This window comes from Phyllobates terribilis, unplaced genomic scaffold (assembly GCF_046119375.1).
Source record: "Phyllobates terribilis strain yellow unplaced genomic scaffold, ASM4611937v1 Scaffold_366__1_contigs__length_1906876, whole genome shotgun sequence".
NCBI classification, from domain to species: domain Eukaryota; kingdom Metazoa; phylum Chordata; class Amphibia; order Anura; family Dendrobatidae; genus Phyllobates; species Phyllobates terribilis.
In genome coordinates, this window is record NW_027363126.1 from 1,570,819 (window position 1) to 1,587,229 (window position 16,411).

The 16,411-nt window shown below is 49.0% G+C and overlaps 5 non-coding genes across 5 annotated transcripts; all 5 read right to left on the minus strand.

Annotated features, from left to right (window-relative positions):
• Nucleotides 1-651: 651 nt before the first annotated feature.
• LOC141223112 (U2 spliceosomal RNA) lies at nt 652-842 on the minus strand. The gene has a single exon (XR_012290782.1). It is a non-coding gene; the product is annotated as a U2 spliceosomal RNA (small nuclear RNA).
• Nucleotides 843-1,960: 1,118 nt separating this feature from the next.
• On the minus strand, nt 1,961-2,150 carry LOC141223042 (U2 spliceosomal RNA). The gene has a single exon (XR_012290752.1). It is a non-coding gene; the product is annotated as a U2 spliceosomal RNA (small nuclear RNA).
• Nucleotides 2,151-8,326: 6,176 nt separating this feature from the next.
• LOC141223000 (U2 spliceosomal RNA) lies at nt 8,327-8,517 on the minus strand. Its single transcript, XR_012290714.1, has one exon. It is a non-coding gene; the product is annotated as a U2 spliceosomal RNA (small nuclear RNA).
• Nucleotides 8,518-9,632: 1,115 nt separating this feature from the next.
• Nucleotides 9,633-9,823, minus strand: LOC141223113 (U2 spliceosomal RNA). The gene has a single exon (XR_012290783.1). It is a non-coding gene; the product is annotated as a U2 spliceosomal RNA (small nuclear RNA).
• A 1,115-nt stretch (nt 9,824-10,938) lies between these two features.
• Nucleotides 10,939-11,129, minus strand: LOC141223114 (U2 spliceosomal RNA). The gene has a single exon (XR_012290784.1). It is a non-coding gene; the product is annotated as a U2 spliceosomal RNA (small nuclear RNA).
• Nucleotides 11,130-16,411: the final 5,282 nt, after the last annotated feature.

Consider the following 16,411-nt stretch of genomic DNA (forward strand, 5'->3'; position numbering starts at 1 on the left):
CTGGCTGGCTGAATGTCGCTGAGAAGCTCACAGAGACCGCCATAAGCAACAGTTTAACAGAATGCCACAGACTAATCAACCAAACTTTTTGGGTTGGGTTCTCTTTTATAGTCTGCAGGCATTAAATGAAAGAAGTCAGTGTTCCAGCAGAAGGAGACAACGTTTCAGAAAAGGCATTGTAGCAAACCAAAAAAGAAATTTTAAGCGCAGCAGAGTAACCAGCGCACATACCTGTTAGCTCAGGTGAGTTTAAAAGGCTGCTGTTGATAACAAGGGCATTTGCTAAATAGATGGTGTGTGTGCAACAATATACTGAAAGGTCAATTATATTGTGCAGCTTATCTCACCACCTGTAGTTATTTAGGTGAAAGCTCCAAAATGCTTGCCTAATATGTCTGTTTATCCAAAAGGAAGTAAAAAGGGAGAGCTAGAAAGATAGCATTGCATCACATTACATGGCAATGCAATGCACAGTTGCTGAAGTTGAACCAAAATGAGCTTGTAATCTGGCTTCTGCAACTTTGAACATGAAAAATCCAATGAGGAGAAGAAAAGCAAAGCCAAAGAGTCCATCCCAAAATCCGACAAACAAGCAAAATGAACAAAAAACATTGAATTCAATTCTTTCTGATTTTAGAAACTGCATTAAAGAAGGGGTGCACCGGTCCTGGAGATACTGCAATACCAGGTCAATGCGTGGAGTGGACAGAGCAAGCTCTTTTTCCATCTCCCTGTTCTAAAAATCCATTTAATATATGGTCCCCAGATAGGGGACGTATCAGATATTAAACTGATAAGAACAGATACTACACTTGATCTTAGCCAAAAGGCCGAGAAGCGATAACCAGAATTGGTTTCAAACTACGGAGCCACCCAAGGATCCTGAAAAGTCCATTTGTGGAGATGAGCTCCTGGACTCCCTTTAAGAAGACATGTTGTCAACCTCTAGATCCCTTACATGCCTGCACTTTTCGGCTTGCTGCTGCTGCAATCCACGCGTTTTAGATCTGCATAACTCCACCTCTTTAAACACAGCACCTTCACCCCCTGCTGTTCCCACCCGCCTCAACACCGTTGGAAGGGAGGAGAACCAATTAAGGCGGGGGGTGGGGTGGAACGAGCAGCTGTCTACCCTTAGCAGGAGGGCTCCTGATTACATACCTCTCCTGCTGCTGCTGCTGCTGCTGGCTGTCCAGCAGCAGACTGAAGGTGGCTGCTGCTGTGCACAGGTATATAAAGGCTCAGAGCCTATTATGACACGCGCAGCCAGCGTTCCATTGCCACATTCCATCTACTGCAGGCAGGATACCTGGCTGGCTGAATGTCGCTGAGAAGCTCACAGAGACCGCCATAAGCAACAGTTTAACAGAATGCCACAGACTAATCAACCAAACTTTTTGGGTTGGGTTCTCTTTTATAGTCTGCAGGCATTAAATGAAAGAAGTCAGTGTTCCAGCAGAAGGAGACAACGTTTCAGAAAAGGCATTGTAGCAAACCAAAAAAGAAATTTTAAGCGCAGCAGAGTAACCAGCGCACATACCTGTTAGCTCAGGTGAGTTTAAAAGGCTGCTGTTGATAACAAGGGCATTTGCTAAATAGATGGTGTGTGTGCAACAATATACTGAAAGGTCAATTATATTGTGCAGCTTATCTCACCACCTGTAGTTATTTAGGTGAAAGCTCCAAAATGCTTGCCTAATATGTCTGTTTATCCAAAAGGAAGTAAAAAGGGAGAGCTAGAAAGATAGCATTGCATCACATTACATGGCAATGCAATGCACAGTTGCTGAAGTTGAACCAAAATGAGCTTGTAATCTGGCTTCTGCAACTTTGAACATGAAAAATCCAATGAGGAGAAGAAAAGCAAAGCCAAAGAGTCCATCCCAAAATCCGACAAACAAGCAAAATGAACAAAAAACATTGAATTCAATTCTTTCTGATTTTAGAAACTGCATTAAAGAAGGGGTGCACCGGTCCTGGAGATACTGCAATACCAGGTCAATGCGTGGAGTGGACAGAGCAAGCTCTTTTTCCATCTCCCTGTTCTAAAAATCCATTTAATATATGGTCCCCAGATAGGGGACGTATCAGATATTAAACTGATAAGAACAGATCAGGTTTCAACATATTTTATTAAGTGCGTAAAAGATGGTTTACAATCAAAAACAACAACACAAACAGTACATTATTAAAACACAGAATTCCACCCATAAAAACCCCATATACGATTGGCATCCCTTCTCCCAATACATTTGACATCCCTCAAGTAATAAATATACATCTGGCTAAAAGCAATTTTAAGACAATCCTTCACAGAAATAGCATCACGTTTAAAAAGTAAAATATTGCGTGCCTTCCAAAGGGCGTCTTTAAAACAGTTAATCATACACCAACATATACAATACTGTTGAGGGGTCGGACATTTAAAAAGGCCATATAAAACATATTCATGGTTAAAATCTCTTAAACCGCAAGTCCATTTTAAAAGAATCCCAACTTTGTGCCAAAGTTCCTGTGCAAATGGGCAATTCCACATAAGGTGCAAGGTGGTTTCGTCATAAACACATGAGTCTCTGGGGCATTTTGCTCTGGCCACCAGGCCTCTCCTGTGTTGAAACTCTCTGGTGGGGAGGCACTGGTGGACCACCATCCATGCGATATCCTTATGTCCATTTGCTAAGAATTTCCCGAAGACATTCTTCCAAACTTGCTTCGATCTCTCTTCTGAGAAATTTACTATGGGGGTCACATCTTCATTCCTCCTCAGAAAAGATAAAAGCTTCTTGCGGTCTTTAAAAATGTCCATATTAAAATCACCAAGGCTATAAAATCGAACAGTCTTTTCTAAGATTGCTTGGTGTTTGGGGGGGCATAGTAAAACAGGGGAATTCAACGACAACTTAAACCATCTTTTAAAAATCATCCCACAAGTATATTTTAAAAAATAACTTAGCGCACTATTACCATTAAAATGTTTGAAACAAAAGCAGAAATAATTTAAATACAAATAAATATGTAAGTCGGGGACATCCCTTCCGCCGTTCATTTTATTCTTCCTCATTATTTCTCGCCTTAATTTTTCCATTTTGGAGTTCCATAAAAACATAAAGATCATCCTAGTCATTTTTTTAATTAAAACATCAGAGGGGGGGTACACCATCGCTATATACAGTATGAGGGGTAACAACACTGATTTTATAATTAAAATTTTCCCCTCCATTGTTAGGGACCTCAAACCCCAAAATGATATTTTCTTTGACATTTTTTCTATGACATTCTCCCAGCTTTGAGTTCCCACATTCTCCTCGTTAAAAACAACTCCAAGAATTTTTACATTGTCTCGTTTTATAGTGAGCTGCGGGAGTTGGGCGGTGTCCCAGGATCCCAAAGTCAGACATTCAGATTTATTTAAATTAAGTTTAAAACCGGATGCCTGGGAAAAAAAATCAATGCGCAACACCGCCCTCCGGAGGGAAGCAGGGTCCACGCACACAACCGTCACGTCATCCATGTAGCCAAAGACTCTCACATCACTGCCACCTCCGCCAGGAACAGGAACCCCTCTAATCACTTTGTCTTTTCTTATTGCGCTCAGCAGGGGCTCCATGGCGCAGATGAACAGGATGGGCGACAAGGGGCATCCCTGCTTCACTCCGGACTCAAGGGGAACTCCATCTGTTAAAAAGCCATTAAGAGAAATTTGACTAAAACAATTTTTATATAAAATCTTAATACAATTTAAAAGCATATTAGGGATACCCATTCTTTTTAAAACTCTAAAAAGAAATCTATGAGAGACTCTATCGAAAGCTTTTTCAAAATCTAGGGCTAAAAGGGCTACATTTTGACCCCGGTCTCTGGAATACCAAATTACATCCCTTAATACGTTTAAAACCTCTGAAATACTTCTGCCTGGTACACTACAAACCTGCTCAGGCTGGATTAGTTTGGCAATGACATTCCTGAGCCGGTTTGCAACCACCTTAGCAAGTACCTTGTAATCAACGTTTAGGAGAGTTATGGGTCTCCAATTCGCTAGAGCACTGCGATCACCTTTTTTATATATCAAAGACACCACTCCTCTCCTCCACGAAAATGGCAACTGTTCAGAAATAAAAACTTCTTTAAAAAGCATAAAAAGGTCCTCTTTTAAAATGTCCCAAAAAGTAAGATAAAACTCTACAGGTAGTCCGTCACACCCAGGTGCTTTACCCTTAGAGAAACTTTTAAAAACATAAAATAATTCCTCTAAAACAATATCGCGTTCTAAAAACTCCTGGTCTGTAAAATTTAACTTAAAATCGAGATCATTAAGAGCATCAGATAAAAAGGACTCATCTATACACTTTTTACTAAAAAGATGCTTATAAAAGTTAAAAGTAGCATTCAACATTCCCTGCATAGATGTTTCACCCTCTAGATTTGTGATCACTTCTCTTTTATCCATGACTTTTTTGAAGAAGAAGCGAGAGCACTTCTCCCCCTCCTCCAAGTGCTGCACTCTAGAGTTAAAAATAATCTCTTTCCCCTTTGTGTCTATGCAGTTCTGGATTTCAGTTTTTAGGCTAGCAATATCATCTCCCACCTCCACCCCTAGCTCTTTGAATTTAAAAAGTGTTTGTAGTTTGGTGTTAAGATCACTAAAACATCTTTTTTTCTCTCTAGCTTTACGTCTCCCTGCTTTTATAAAAAACATTCTGACTTTTTTTTTTCAAATTTTCCCACCAGGTTACCATAGGGGCATCAGAAGGTTTTTGTCGCCGCCAGGCTTGATAGGCTTTACCAAAGTCTTGTCGAATCAGAGGGTCCTCCAGCAGGTAAGTACTTAGAAGCCAGAGGCCCCTGTTGACCCTCTGTTCATCCCGGTATTCTAGGTGCACCTCCAAGCCCTTATGGTCAGAAAATATATTTGATGTTAAAACACATTTTACAGGGTTGAAATCATCTGATAGGAAAATAAAATCGATCCTGGAGGACACCCCTCTTCCGGACCACGTATAACCAGGGTCCGTCGGCAGGAGTGACCTCCACGCATCGCATAATTTAAAATCAGTTATAAAATCTTTCAATAGATGACATGACTTATCCAATTTGCGTAAAGGGTCACCCCCCGCTCGTTGTTCACTAGCACAAAGACAATTAAAATCACCCCCTACGATCAGGGGAGATGACCCAGTACAGTACAATGGCAATATCCCAAATAAATTAATTCTCTCTTGCTTATCAGGGGGAGCATAAATATTCATTACACGTAGGGTAAAACCATTAAATTTAAAATGCACTAAAACCACTCTGCCTGGTACTATTTCTGTGACAGCATTTACAGTAATATTTCTCCCACGACAGAGGAAGCCCACCCCCGCTGACTTGTTGTCATTGGAGCCAGACCAGATGGAGGGCCCCAGTCTCCAATCTGTCTTGATGTCATTATAATTTAGTGCATGTTGTATCCCGCATTCCTGTAATAAACAAATGTCAAAGTCAGCGGTTTCTAAATACTTGAATAGAGCAGCCCTACGAACTGGGCTCTTTAATGACCTCACATTCAGTGAGACAAGTCTTAATGTCGGCATTCATAGGTCAGGGTGGTGGATCTTCCATGAGGACACCTGACTCAAAGCCCTGTATGTCAAATTGCTCCAGGACATCCGGGCTAGAGGACCCAAACGACTCGATATTCTGTGAGCCGGCGGTTGCCCCCTCGTAGGTCACGGTTCCCAGCCACATTCCAGGAGACGCTGGGGCTTCGACATTCCGTCTCTTTTTCGGGGCAGACTCCACCAGGTCACTGGTACAGTCCTCCTCTTCCTCCACCTCCTCCAGCGGGAGAGACTGGTCCATCAGGATAAGATCACCAACACCGATTCCCTGATGTTCGCCACCTAGAAGCAAAGCCCCCTCATCTGGCTGGCTAATCGCCCTGGAAGATCCTGAGGCCATCGCTGCGTGGTCCCCTGTAGCCAACCGCACAGGGGCACCACCCTCCAGCCCAACAGGATCGGTATCGGGAACCATCGACACGGAGGATACCCTCCCAGAAGGAGGACCCCTCCGCTCCGGTCCATGCGAGGTCCGCCCATCGTTAAGGGACTTCGATGCAGGGGCCGCCCCAGAGGGGCCTCCGGCTCCCTGCTCCATCCCAGCCTTCTCGCCCTTCGAACCGCCCTCCGACGCCGGCCCGCCAGTGAAGACCGGCGGGCGCATCGGCTCAGCTGCAGAAGATGCAGCTTCTGCGTAGGTCCTGGTCCTGGTCCTGTTGGGGCATCCTCGGAACATGTGCCCCGCCTCACCACAAAGATTGCATTTCCTCCCAACGGGACAGTCCTTCATTAAATGTCCGTAACAGCTGCAATTATTGCAGCGGTCTACTTTCCTGCCCGTGCAGGACGTTTGGGTATGACCCATTTGTCCACAGTTCCTGCAACATACCGGCATTCCAGGGTAAAATAAGTAGCCTCTGCTCTTACCGATCACAAATGTTGAGGGAGGGTGTAGCATTCCTCCCACTCCGCTTGGGTCCCTCTTTAGACGGGCCATATACCTCCTCTTGCCGCACCAGAAGCCTACCGCGTTCTTCACAGTGCCCAGGTATCTCAGATCGTCACAATAACGGATAAGGTAGGTCGAGATGTCTGCAGCTTCCACAAAGGGGTTCGGGAAATGCACCACGATAGGGATCTCGTCATAGGCATACAAGAGACAAAAGGTTAGTCCATCCAATTCATCCAAGTAGTTTTTCTCATTTACCTTTTGTACGAGTTGGTGACAGCATCCCTGGCTCTTGAAGGTGATGGTGTAAGTCCCCTTGTACTCATTGTCCTGGAAGCAGAATATGTCTTCCCGCCGAAACTCCAGAACTCCAAGCAGAATCCTATGGCAGATGTAATACAAATTCTTCTCCGTCCTCGATCCTGCTCCAACTTCAATCCTCACGGTGTTCCGCATCCGGGCATCACCCGATGAATATGTGAGCGTTGCCGGCATCCTTCACTCAGGAACGTACCGACTCTTCTCTCTGAAAGGCGCAAGCCTTCATGGGATCCCTTCCCGTTGCTCCCGGACTAATCCTTCCTCCCAATAGCAGCAGGGGGGTTAAGTCCCTCCGAAAAGGAACGATCCCCCCAGGCCGAGAGAAAGGGTACCAAGAGCACCTCACAGGCAAGACCACACAGGTAAACCTGATAGATCGTGCCAAAAGGCCGAGAAGCGATAACCAGAATTGGTTTCAAACTACGGAGCCACCCAAGGATCCTGAAAAGTCCATTTGTGGAGATGAGCTCCTGGACTCCCGTTAAGAAGACATGTTGTCAACCTCTAGATCCCTTACATGCCTGCACTTTTCGGCTTGCTGCTGCTGCAATCCACGCGTTTTAGATCTGCATAACTCCACCTCTTTAAACACAGCACCTTCACCCCCTGCTGTTCCCACCCGCCTCAACACCGTTGGAAGGGAGGAGAACCAATTAAGGCGGGGGGTGGGGTGGAACGAGCAGCTGTCTACCCTTAGCAGGAGGGCTCCTGATTACATACCTCTCCTGCTGCTGCTGCTGCTGGCTGTCCAGCAGCAGACTGAAGGTGGCTGCTGCTGTGCACAGGTATATAAAGGCTCAGAGCCTATTATGACACGCGCAGCCAGCGTTCCATTGCCACATTCCATCTACTGCAGGCAGGATACCTGGCTGGCTGAATGTCGCTGAGAAGCTCACAGAGACCGCCATAAGCAACAGTTTAACAGAATGCCACAGACTAATCAACCAAACTTTTTGGGTTGGGTTCTCTTTTATAGTCTGCAGGCATTAAATGAAAGAAGTCAGTGTTCCAGCAGAAGGAGACAACGTTTCAGAAAAGGCATTGTAGCAAACCAAAAAAGAAATTTTAAGCGCAGCAGAGTAACCAGCGCACATACCTGTTAGCTCAGGTGAGTTTAAAAGGCTGCTGTTGATAACAAGGGCATTTGCTAAATAGATGGTGTGTGTGCAACAATATACTGAAAGGTCAATTATATTGTGCAGCTTATCTCACCACCTGTAGTTATTTAGGTGAAAGCTCCAAAATGCTTGCCTAATATGTCTGTTTATCCAAAAGGAAGTAAAAAGGGAGAGCTAGAAAGATAGCATTGCATCACATTACATGGCAATGCAATGCACAGTTGCTGAAGTTGAACCAAAATGAGCTTGTAATCTGGCTTCTGCAACTTTGAACATGAAAAATCCAATGAGGAGAAGAAAAGCAAAGCCAAAGAGTCCATCCCAAAATCCGACAAACAAGCAAAATGAACAAAAAACATTGAATTCAATTCTTTCTGATTTTAGAAACTGCATTAAAGAAGGGGTGCACCGGTCCTGGAGATACTGAAATACCAGGTCAATGCGTGGAGTGGACAGAGCAAGCTCTTTTTCCATCTCCCTGTTCTAAAAATCCATTTAATATATGGTCCCCAGATAGGGGACGTATCAGATATTAAACTGATAAGAACAGATACTACACTTGATCTTAGCCAAAAGGCCGAGAAGCGATAACCAGAATTGGTTTCAAACTACGGAGCCACCCAAGGATCCTGAAAAGTCCATTTGTGGAGATGAGCTCCTGGACTCCCGTTAAGAAGACATGTTGTCAACCTCTAGATCCCTTACATGCCTGCACTTTTCGGCTTGCTGCTGCTGCAATCCACGCGTTTTAGATCTGCATAACTCCACCTCTTTAAACACAGCACCTTCACCCCCTGCTGTTCCCACCCGCCTCAACACTGTTGGAAGGGAGGAGAACCAATTAAGGCGGGGGGTGGGGTGGAATGAGCAGCTGTCTACCCTTAGCAGGAGGGCTCCTGATTACATACCTCTCCTGCTGCTGCTGCTGCTGGCTGTCCAGCAGCAGACTGAAGGTGGCTGCTGCTGTGCACAGGTATATAAAGGCTCAGAGCCTATTATGACACGCGCAGCCAGCGTTCCATTGCCACATTCCATCTACTGCAGGCAGGATACCTGGCTGGCTGAATGTCGCTGAGAAGCTCACAGAGACCGCCATAAGCAACAGTTTAACAGAATGCCACAGACTAATCAACCAAACTTTTTGGGTTGGGTTCTCTTTTATAGTCTGCAGGCATTAAATGAAAGAAGTCAGTGTTCCAGCAGAAGGAGACAACGTTTCAGAAAAGGCATTGTAGCAAACCAAAAAAGAAATTTTAAGCGCAGCAGAGTAACCAGCGCACATACCTGTTAGCTCAGGTGAGTTTAAAAGGCTGCTGTTGATAACAAGGGCATTTGCTAAATAGATGGTGTGTGTGCAACAATATACTGAAAGGTCAATTATATTGTGCAGCTTATCTCACCACCTGTAGTTATTTAGGTGAAAGCTCCAAAATGCTTGCCTAATATGTCTGTTTATCCAAAAGGAAGTAAAAAGGGAGAGCTAGAAAGATAGCATTGCATCACATTACATGGCAATGCAATGCACAGTTGCTGAAGTTGAACCAAAATGAGCTTGTAATCTGGCTTCTGCAACTTTGAACATGAAAAATCCAATGAGGAGAAGAAAAGCAAAGCCAAAGAGTCCATCCCAAAATCCGACAAACAAGCAAAATGAACAAAAAACATTGAATTCAATTCTTTCTGATTTTAGAAACTGCATTAAAGAAGGGGTGCACCGGTCCTGGAGATACTGCAATACCAGGTCAATGCGTGGAGTGGACAGAGCAAGCTCTTTTTCCATCTCCCTGTTCTAAAAATCCATTTAATATATGGTCCCCAGATAGGGGACGTATCAGATATTAAACTGATAAGAACAGATACTACACTTGATCTTAGCCAAAAGGCCGAGAAGCGATAACCAGAATTGGTTTCAAACTACGGAGCCACCCAAGGATCCTGAAAAGTCCATTTGTGGAGATGAGCTCCTGGACTCCCGTTAAGAAGACATGTTGTCAACCTCTAGATCCCTTACATGCCTGCACTTTTCGGCTTGCTGCTGCTGCAATCCACGCGTTTTAGATCTGCATAACTCCACCTCTTTAAACACAGCACCTTCACCCCCTGCTGTTCCCACCCGCCTCAACACCGTTGGAAGGGAGGAGAACCAATTAAGGCGGGGGGTGGGGTGGAACGAGCAGCTGTCTACCCTTAGCAGGAGGGCTCCTGATTACATACCTCTCCTGCTGCTGCTGCTGCTGGCTGTCCAGCAGCAGACTGAAGGTGGCTGCTGCTGTGCACAGGTATATAAAGGCTCAGAGCCTATTATGACACGCGCAGCCAGCGTTCCATTGCCACATTCCATCTACTGCAGGCAGGATACCTGGCTGGCTGAATGTCGCTGAGAAGCTCACAGAGACCGCCATAAGCAACAGTTTAACAGAATGCCACAGACTAATCAACCAAACTTTTTGGGTTGGGTTCTCTTTTATAGTCTGCAGGCATTAAATGAAAGAAGTCAGTGTTCCAGCAGAAGGAGACAACGTTTCAGAAAAGGCATTGTAGCAAACCAAAAAAGAAATTTTAAGCGCAGCAGAGTAACCAGCGCACATACCTGTTAGCTCAGGTGAGTTTAAAAGGCTGCTGTTGATAACAAGGGCATTTGCTAAATAGATGGTGTGTGTGCAACAATATACTGAAAGGTCAATTATATTGTGCAGCTTATCTCACCACCTGTAGTTATTTAGGTGAAAGCTCCAAAATGCTTGCCTAATATGTCTGTTTATCCAAAAGGAAGTAAAAAGGGAGAGCTAGAAAGATAGCATTGCATCACATTACATGGCAATGCAATGCACAGTTGCTGAAGTTGAACCAAAATGAGCTTGTAATCTGGCTTCTGCAACTTTGAACATGAAAAATCCAATGAGGAGAAGAAAAGCAAAGCCAAAGAGTCCATCCCAAAATCCGACAAACAAGCAAAATGAACAAAAAACATTGAATTCAATTCTTTCTGATTTTAGAAACTGCATTAAAGAAGGGGTGCACCGGTCCTGGAGATACTGCAATACCAGGTCAATGCGTGGAGTGGACAGAGCAAGCTCTTTTTCCATCTCCCTGTTCTAAAAATCCATTTAATATATGGTCCCCAGATAGGGGACGTATCAGATATTAAACTGATAAGAACAGATACTACACTTGATCTTAGCCAAAAGGCCGAGAAGCGATAACCAGAATTGGTTTCAAACTACGGAGCCACCCAAGGATCCTGAAAAGTCCATTTGTGGAGATGAGCTCCTGGACTCCCGTTAAGAAGACATGTTGTCAACCTCTAGATCCCTTACATGCCTGCACTTTTCGGCTTGCTGCTGCTGCAATCCACGCGTTTTAGATCTGCATAACTCCACCTCTTTAAACACAGCACCTTCACCCCCTGCTGTTCCCACCCGCCTCAACACCGTTGGAAGGGAGGAGAACCAATTAAGGCGGGGGGTGGGGTGGAACGAGCAGCTGTCTACCCTTAGCAGGAGGGCTCCTGATTACATACCTCTCCTGCTGCTGCTGCTGCTGGCTGTCCAGCAGCAGACTGAAGGTGGCTGCTGCTGTGCACAGGTATATAAAGGCTCAGAGCCTATTGACGCGCCCCCTGGGACATATTCCTTTTTGAGGGGAATACCCGGCACCGGATCAGATGGGGGGTTGTAGTCTCCGAGCGGCTGTGACCCGGCCCCGTGCCCAGGGCGTCAAGCTCAGGGTTATGTGGCAGTCCTACAGATGTTATTAAGAGTTCTTTTGTGTCGACTACGCCACCCGTTGTGATGCGGTCACTGGGGCCGCCGCTGCAGCAGGTTCCGCTGAGGCTGATGGTGGATGCGCAGCTTGGTGGGATAACCCCCAACGGGAGGGGTATAGCCTCAGAGGGGACAGGCGCAGAGGATGGGGGTTGTGGTGGTGTAGTGCAGACGGCAGTGAAGACAGAGTCGGGTTGTGCAGTTAAGGGTGTTTACTTACTGCAGATGTTGTACTGGTCACTCCAGCTGCTAGTGACCACCCGAGCCGTGCTGCGTCCACCAGGTCCTGGATCCAGCCAACCCCCAAACAAGTCCGGAGCGTGGCCCTGAGCTCTCCCTCTGTCCTTTCTTCCGCCGTCCCCACCAGTGATCCACCTAGGTCCAGCTCCCTCGGGCCTTCTGTTGGGACACCCTTGGCCCTGGGTTCCCTGACCCTTCATGTGGTGTGCCTTCGGGGTGGATGTGATGGGTGACCGTGGCAGACACTGCCCACGGTCTCCGGTCTCTGGCTGGGGATTGTTTTTACCCCCACCAGTTTGGGTTCCGGTACCCTGATGCTGACTCCTCACCCGGTGCTCTAATTTGGGTTCTTGGGTCCCTTCAGTCTTCCCCCTCTGGGTCTTTCTCTGCTCCACTCTCTCTCTCTCCAGGGCTGCTGTTTCCTGCTCTCTGCATCTGACTTGTCCTCTGCAGCTGACTGACTCTCTGCGTCTGACCCTGATTCTAGTTGGTGCCCTCCTTATATATCCCTCTATGTGTGAGCTCAGGTGACCAGCACCCAATGAGCTCCTATCACTACCCAGACTGCTCCCCCTATCTGCCCCTACACTACATGGGATGTACCACCCCCCTCCCACTCCAGCCAGGAACAGGCTCGGTTGTACCTGCACATTTCTAAGTGGGAGTACCGTCGGCCTGCTCCTCTGAAATGGGATGTATGTAGTGCATGCAGTCTATCTGAGCTCAGTTCCACACTCCATCCTTACCCGGGAGTGGAATATCACACCTCTGGGTTGAGGTGCAATACCCCTGTAGCAGCCGAATCCTCAGGGTGCTACATTCCCCCCTGGTAAATCACAGCACGTCCTCGGGCTGTAAAGACAAAAACACCAAAACATACAAAATTTTCATATGAACATATAAAACATTATATATATATAAAAACTTTTTTATATAAACATTCTCGTAGACTTCTCTCGTCTCTGGTTCCTCCTCCGGACACTGTGCAACGTGTGTCCGGGAAAAAGTGCGACAGTCTCTTAGAAAAACTGGTTTTTCCTATAAAACCGGTAGGGGGCGCTTTAGGAAGCGCAACTATATACAGGGAAGTTGGCCGCTCTCAGTCCTCGGCCAGGTAAGGAGGGAAAGAAATGGCTGCTCACAGTCCTCAGCCTGTGGGATTAAGGGGTTAACGGGTGAACAGTTCACTCAGCTGGTCCCAACGGGGACTATATATAAGTATCAACAGTTTCAGTTTCTTTATACCCCGATTGGGTAACTATCTACAGCTTCTGCTCTGCCGCACTCAACGGCGTCTTCCTCCTGCTCTTTCTTGATATGATGTTTCTTCAGACCCGTCCGGGTCCTCTGGCTCCTCCTCTCCGTACCGCAACTCCTCCTCCGTCAAGCGGTGTACGTGGAGGGCGTAAGGTCCTTTGGCACACTTGTGCCGGGTGAAGGTGACTTCGTCTCCGACGTAGAGGTCACGGCCTTTGTGACCTTCCGGCAGGTGGGACTCGACGTCTCTGCGAGTCACAAAAACGTCACCGCGGTTGTTACGGTCCCGAATAAAGCCCCACCCATGCTGCGGGTTGAACTTTATCACTGTCCCGATGGTGCGGGGACAATGCGCTGCACGGGGGGTTCCTCCTAGTCCGGCTCTTCTGCTCCGCGCTCCGGATTTGGGCCTGTTGTTCTCTGACCCGCCTCTCCTCCCGTTCTCTCTTAAACTCTGCTAGCTGCTGACGACAACACTCAGTACGCTCAGCGGCGACTGCCCGAGTTTCTCCGGTGAACCCCATCAAATCTTCTCCCGTGGGGTCCCACACGAATTGGGCTTCTTCTAAAGGAGGCGAGACCCGAGTCACGGGCTTCGGAGCCGGGATCAGGGGCTCACACAAGGGCCCTAGTCTTTGTTGCCGCTCCAGCTCATGGTATCCTTCGGGCCAGATGAAGGGCCGCCCGTCCGGCCATGTGAGCTGGCTGAAGAGGTCCTCCCCCAGGTGTGGCACCCTTGGTATTGCGGGCGCGGGCGCGGTGGTCGTGGCGCCCGGGTTGCCCAGGCCTTGCGGCCAGGCCTGGGGCACCTGGAAGGTGAAGGGCACCGTTAGGACGGCGGCACCCTGGGCTACCTGGCCTTGCGGCTAGGCCGGAGGCTCCGCGGAGGTAGGGGGCGCTGTTGGTGATGCGGCGCCCGGGGGTACTAGGCCTTGCGACCAGGCTGGTGGTATTTCCTGCTTTGTCACGCTCCGGGTCGAGGCGCGTGACGTCACAGGGGTCGCTGCGGCGGCTTCCGGTCGGGGCCTAGTCCATGGCGGTGACCTGGCGGCTACGGGCACAGCAGGGGAACTTTCGGGCTCTGCGACGGGGAGCTGGGACAGGTAAGCGGTGTCACGGCTTGGGGTATAGGCGTCCCCTTTACCTGCCTCCATGCGTTCGGCTCCCTCCTCGGCGCCGTCTCCGGCCTTGGGTCCTCCCGCGCCATCCTCAGAGGCGGTCTGCTTCCTCTTCCAGGGTAGCGTGCTCCGTTGACTGGTCTCTGCTTGCTGGGCCATCTCCCGGCTCCACTCCGCCAGTATCTCACGCTGTACCCGGGCCATCCTCCTTGCGAGGCCCTCCAGGGCAGTTTGTGCACACTCCCGGTCTCGGGGGAGCTGCGCTAGGATCTCCGCTAGACCTAGCGGGGTTGTGGACTCTAGCAGGCTCCTGACCATCGGGTCGGTGCTGCTCTGCTCTGCTTCCGGCAGGCTCCTGGCCAGCGGGCCGGTGCTGCTCTGCCCTCCTTCCTCGGTCTCTAGCAGACTCCTGGCCAGCGGGCCGGTGCTGTTCTGCTTTCTCTCCATCTCCGGGTGAGCTCCTCCGCTACTCCTCGTTAGACCTCTTGCCTCCGGGTGCGCTCGCTCCAGACTGCTCCAGGCGACACCCATCTTTTCTCTTCTCTTTCGTCTCCTCCCACCTCGAGGGCGGTCCCGGGGCAACTCGGTGACTGTCAGCTCCAGGGGTAGTTCTTTCACGCTGACAGACACCTCCAGCATCACAGTCTCTGTTGGTGGGGGCGGTTTCCACTTTTGGCGCCATTTTCTGTCCTGGCCCACGATGGGAGGTGGCCTCTTGCCCTCCTTTGGCACGTCCATAATGGCGTCCGCTGCTCTTCCAAGGCGGGAAATCTGCGGTTTTGGCGGGAAGCGTCGCCCAGTGGCGGGAAACTCTGCAGATGGCGGGAACAAGTTGGAAATGGCGGACAATCGGCGGGAAACGACTGGTGATGGAGTCCGATGGCGTGGACCCTCCGGAACCGGCGGGAGACTTCTTTCTGAGGTAAACTTGCACTTTTCTTCAGGCACGCAGTACCCGGGTGTTGCGGGCACGTAATCCTGCCGACTACGCCAAAGTTGACGCGCCCCCTGGGACATATTCCTTTTTGAGGGGAATACCCGGCACCGGATCAGATGGGGGGTTGTAGTCTCCGAGCGGCTGTGACCCGGCCCCGTGCCCAGGGCGTCAAGCTCAGGGTTATGTGGCAGTCCTACAGATGTTATTAAGAGTTCTTTTGTGTCGACTACGCCACCCGTTGTGATGCGGTCACTGGGGCCGCCGCTGCAGCAGGTTCCGCTGAGGCTGATGGTGGATGCGCAGCTTGGTGGGATAACCCCCAACGGGAGGGGTATAGCCTCAGAGGGGACAGGCGCAGAGGATGGGGGTTGTGGTGGTGTAGTGCAGACGGCAGTGAAGACAGAGTCGGGTTGTGCAGTTAAGGGTGTTTACTTACTGCAGATGTTGTACTGGTCACTCCAGCTGCTAGTGACCACCCGAGCCGTGCTGCGTCCACCAGGTCCTGGATCCAGCCAACCCCCAAACAAGTCCGGAGCGTGGCCCTGAGCTCTCCCTCTGTCCTTTCTTCCGCCGTCCCCACCAGTGATCCACCTAGGTCCAGCTCCCTCGGGCCTTCTGTTGGGACACCCTTGGCCCTGGGTTCCCTGACCCTTCATGTGGTGTGCCTTCGGGGTGGATGTGATGGGTGACCGTGGCAGACACTGCCCACGGTCTCCGGTCTCTGGCTGGGGATTGTTTTTACCCCCACCAGTTTGGGTTCCGGTACCCTGATGCTGACTCCTCACCCGGTGCTCTAATTTGGGTTCTTGGGTCCCTTCAGTCTTCCCCCTCTGGGTCTTTCTCTGCTCCACTCTCTCTCTCTCCAGGGCTGCTGTTTCCTGCTCTCTGCATCTGACTTGTCCTCTGCAGCTGACTGACTCTCTGCGTCTGACCCTGATTCTAGTTGGTGCCCTCCTTATATATCCCTCTATGTGTGAGCTCAGGTGACCAGCACCCAATGAGCTCCTATCACTACCCAGACTGCTCCCCCTATCTGCCCCTACACTACATGGGATGTACCACCCCCCTCCCACTCCAGCCAGGAACAGGCTCGGTTGTACCTGCACATTTCTAAGTGGGAGTACCGTCGGCCTGCTCCTCTGAAATGGGATGTATGTAGTGCATGCA